At 53.6% G+C, this 4,642-nt stretch overlaps 1 non-coding gene across 1 annotated transcript; it reads right to left on the bottom strand.

Annotated features, from left to right (window-relative positions):
• Positions 1 to 302: 302 nt before the first annotated feature.
• On the bottom strand, positions 303 to 396 carry TRNAI-UAU. The gene is made up of 2 exons: positions 359 to 396; positions 303 to 338 (listed from the first exon to the last, which is right to left on the bottom strand). It is a non-coding gene; the product is annotated as a tRNA-Ile (tRNA).
• Positions 397 to 4,642: the final 4,246 nt, after the last annotated feature.

The following is a 4,642-nucleotide window of genomic DNA, read 5'->3' as shown; positions in this document are numbered from 1 at the left end:
CAAGAGCCAGGGAAGTGGGCAGGGGAAGGGAAAGCCCTCTGACAATGGCTCCTTGCTCCTCTCCCTCCAGGCTCAGGGGTCAAGGATGGGCAGGACTCCAGGCTCTGCTTGAGGGATCCTGGCACAGGGGCTGGTGGGGGGTGGGAAGAAAGGATTGCAGGTTCTGACCTGTGCTCTGGAGAGGAGGTAATAGGTGAAGGGGGTGTTTTTGACTCTTCCCTTCCTCAGTGTCCCCTGGGCTGGAATTCTACATTCCACAGGGCCAGATAAGGGGGTGAAGCCACTAGGCTAATAAAAACCAGTGCTCCAGGTGAGGCTTGAACTCACAACCTCAGCATAGCTCCTCTCAGCACTGCCCTATAAGTACTGTGCGCTAACCAATTGCGCCACTGGAGCACCTGTAAATTGTCATTCTCCAAACCCCCTAGGTTGATACAGGCAAGGAGTGACCCCAAAACATTCTCAGTGGGGTTGAGAGCAGGTAGCGACAAGTGTTGTACTCGGTGGGGTGGATTCTTCTTAAGGGTTCCAGGCACCATTTGACCCTTTTGTTCTTCCCTGTGTAATAACAGAGCTGGTTAAGACTCAATGGAGAGTCTTGCTGCAGACCAACAGATCTGAAGTCACTGATAACCAGCTCTAAGCATTAGTCCTGCTTTGGGACAGTGTCTCTCATGCAAGAAACTGCCCAGTCTGCGCTAGCAGTGAGGCTCCCTCACTAACAGCTGAAATCAGGGAGAGCTGTGTGAAGTGCAGGGCCCCAGGGGTGCCTGAACAGGGGGGAACAGCCCCCCATGGCTTTTAAAAATGGGAGGGCTCTGCCTTGCCACTTTGTAATGACCGTAAGGGCGAGTGAGGGGGGGAAGGGGGCGGAGAGCAGTGAGTGGGAGGAGGGGTCTTGAGGTAAGAGGCACCGTAGGAGCGGGGCCCTGGGGAGAAGGGAGGGCAGGGGCGTGGCCTCGAGTGGAAGGGGTGGGGCTCTGGTGGCTGCTACTTTTAGGCAGGGCAAGTGCGGGGGGCAAGTTGGGCAATTTGCCCCACAAGCCCTGGCCAAGAATCCCTTCCCTGGCTAGAGGCGCCTTTTTAATTTTTACTCACCCGGCAGCAGTCCAGGTCTTCGGCAACACTTCAGCGGCGGGTCCTTCAGTTCTGCCGAAGACGCAGAGCGAGTGAAGGACCCGCCGCCACTGAAGACTCGGACGCCACCCAGTGAGTACAAGCGCCACAGTGGGTGGCATCTTTTTTATGTCTGCTCCCCCGCTTTGCTGCAGGCCCTCGAATCCTCTGGGCGGCCCTGCTTTTAGGGAGCCTGTTCTGCTCCTGGTGGGACCACAAGGTGTCAAATGGTGCCTGGAACCATTAAGAAGGATCCACCCCACCGAGTACAACACTTGTCGCTACCGGCTCTCACCTCCACTGAGACTGTTTTGGGGTCACTCCTTGCCTGTATCAGCCTAGGGGGGTCTCAAAATTGTAATTAACAGGTGCTCTAGTGGTGCAATTGGTTAGTGCACAGTACTTACAGGGCAGTGCTGAGAGGAGCTATGCTGAGGTTGTGAGTTTAAGCCTCACCTGGAGCACTGGTTTTCATTGACCACATGGCATCACCCCCTTATTTGGCCCTGTGGAATGTAGAATTCAAGCCCTGGGGAGCCTGAGGCAGGGGAACAGTCAAAAACACCCCCTTCAATTATCACCTCCTCTCCAGAGCACAGGTCAGAACCTGCAATCCTTTCTGCCCCCCTCCCTCCTGCAGCCCCTGTGCCAGGATCCCTCAAGCAGAGCCTGGAGTCCTGCCCCTGGCGTCTGTACTATTGACAAACTCTAAGTGACAGGGACAAAACACTCAAATCCCGCCTGGTGCGGGGAGCCAGGTTTGCTCTTCAAATTCTGTCGTTGGTACATTTCCAGGCCTGGGAATGTCCCACAACAGCATTTAATGGGAAGCTGCCTGCAGAACAGTTACACTGCACAGAGCTCCTGTGGAGGAGGGGTGGGAATTAGTAACATTTTGAGGATCGTTTGGGAAATGAGCCTTTGCTGACAAGGTTTGTCTCTGTCCATATTTCACCTTCAGGTGTTATGTTGAGGGATCTTTAGTGTATTTTTGTGAGGTTAATAACTATCTCCTCAACTTTATTTACTCAACTTGAAAATTGGTGTCACTTGATTTTTGCATCTCCCTGTGAAAATACAACTGACACGTGTGGCTTTCTACAGGGGGTCATGATGTTAAAGTTGGGGAATTCAGTCTCTGTACTTCTGGGGGGGGGGGCGGGTGTTGCTTTTTTAACAGCTGCCTCACGGCCAGGCACACTGGGCTGTTAGCTGCACCCACTGTCCTTGCCAGGGCCCCTGCTGAACCCTGGGCGGCTGCACTGCCGTGCTGGGGTGACTCTGCAGGTGGAGAAGCTGCTGTGGAGCAATGTAGAGCAGGTGCAGGAAGGAGACGAGGTCACTATTCACATTCTGAACTGCACAGTTTTCACTCCCAGCCCTACCGGTGCCCCTCAGTCCCAATCCGCAGCCCCCTGGGCTCCCCGCTGAGCTCCCCAGTCACTGAGCGGCTGGTGCTCCTCACTCCCGACCTGCAGCCCCTGCTATCCCAGCCCTGACTTCCAGACTCACAGGTCTGCTGGTGCCCCTCACTCCCGACCCGCAGCCCCCTGGGTTCCCCCCAGCTATAGCGGTGCCCCTCACTCCTGACCCGCAGCCCCCTTGGCTCCCCACTTTGCTCCCCAGTCACTGCGTGGCTGGTGCCTCTCACTCCCAACCTGCAGCCCCCTGGGCTTCCCTCAGATCTACCGGTGCCCCTCACTCCCGACCCGCAGCCCCTGCTATCCCAGTCCTGACCTCCAGACTCACAGCTCTGCTGGTGCCCCTCACTCCTGACCTGCAGCCCCCTGGGCTCCCGCTGAGCTCCCCAGTCACTGCACTGCTGGTGACCCTCACGCCCGACCCGCTACACCTGCTATCACAGTCCTGACCTTCAGACTCACAGCTCTGCTGGTGCCCCTCACTCCCGACACGCAGCCCCTCAGCTTCCCCCAGCCCTACCGGTGCCCCTCACTCCCGACTCGCAGGCCCCTGGGCTCCCTCCAGCTCTGACGGTGCCCCTCACTCCCGACCCGCAGCCCCTCGGCTTCCCCCAGCTCTGACGGTGCCCCTCACTCCTGACCCGCAGCCCTTGCTATCCCAGTCCTGACCTCCAGACTCACAGCTGATTGCTTTGAGACTGGTAGTGAGTTGGGTGTGGTGGCTAGAGAACAGACAAAGTGGTTACTGGTTTATGATTTTCTGTTTGCTCCTTTCGGGTAAGGGAAATAGGGAAAGAAAAATAAGCAAACTAATGAAGAGTGAAGAGCAGAAGAAGCTGGAACTGCACAGGTTGCAAGTTGCTGCCCAGAAAGGCTGAACACTGGGCGCTGGGAAAGTCTCTGTTAACTAAGAAGCCCCCTGAGCTGAGTGCATCCCAGTTTCAGTGAACTGCAGAGGGGGTGTCTCAGCACAAGAAAGGAGGAAAATGACTACCAGAGAGGCAGCTACTTAACTAGAGCTGGCCAGACTGGAAGCAGAAGAGAAGGCAAAGGACGGGGAGTTTCAATTGAAGCTCAAAGAAGCAGAGGCACCTGTGCACAGAAGGGCTATGGAAGCAGAGGCAGCCAGGGAGGGAGCTGCTCACACAAGAGCCCTGGAGTTAAGAGACAGAGAAATAGAGGCCCAAACTGAGGCCCAGAAGCATGGACTGGCTGTTATGGAGTGGAAGAGACAAAACCTTCCAGCAGCTGGCTCCACTTCCCCAAAAATCCACAAATGGGAGTGACTATGTCCACAGTATGATGAATCCAGTGATATTGCTGAATATTTCATCACCTTTGAGAGACTCTGCACCTCTGAAATCCCTGGTGATCAAAAAATGGTCATATTGGTAGCCAAATTGACTGGAAGAGCTGTGGACATATTGAATGAGATGCCTATTGATGATGCTACAAACTATGGTAAATGTAAGGAACTAGTTTTAAAACAGTTTCAGATTACACCTGAAACCTACAGGGTTAAATTCAGGAGTCTTAAGAGGGGATCTGGATTCAGTAATGTGGCTTATGTAAATGAAATGAGAGATTTGTTAGATACATGGGTGAGGGGAAAAGACATTACAAGCTTTGAAGGAATGTGTGATTTGGGCCAAGGGCAGGCATGGTTGCAGTGCACCCTTCCTTGCCAACACCTCAAACACATGCCTGAATTTAAAACCTTCTCCAAAGAGGCAGAACAATCTGCATCAGAGCACTTACGAGGGTACACAAAGGAATTGGGAAATGTAATAGACACTAAACAAGCTAAATTGTGTGAACAAAACCTGTCCGCCGTAGATTTGCTGTTAATCTGGGGGTCTTTTGCTACGTCATCAAGCCCAACGAGTTAATACTAGTGGTAAACGCTTTAAAGATGTGGGACATACCTGTTTTGTGGGGGAAAAAAAAACTTTTATACATGCTAGGGATGGTGACAAGACAGTCCCACAAGAATTGTTTCTTTTCATCTCATACCTGTAAACAGGCTGGAAGATTGGCACAGCAGCAAAAGCATAACAGGCCTACGCTGCTGTGTGGGAGGGGAAACTGAGGCACACTGCCTTATG

This window comes from Mauremys reevesii, linkage group 12 (genome assembly GCF_016161935.1).
Source record: "Mauremys reevesii isolate NIE-2019 linkage group 12, ASM1616193v1, whole genome shotgun sequence".
Classification (NCBI taxonomy): domain Eukaryota; kingdom Metazoa; phylum Chordata; order Testudines; family Geoemydidae; genus Mauremys; species Mauremys reevesii.
Note: the sequence above shows the minus strand (reverse complement) of the source record. Positions and strands in the feature narration are given on the sequence as shown.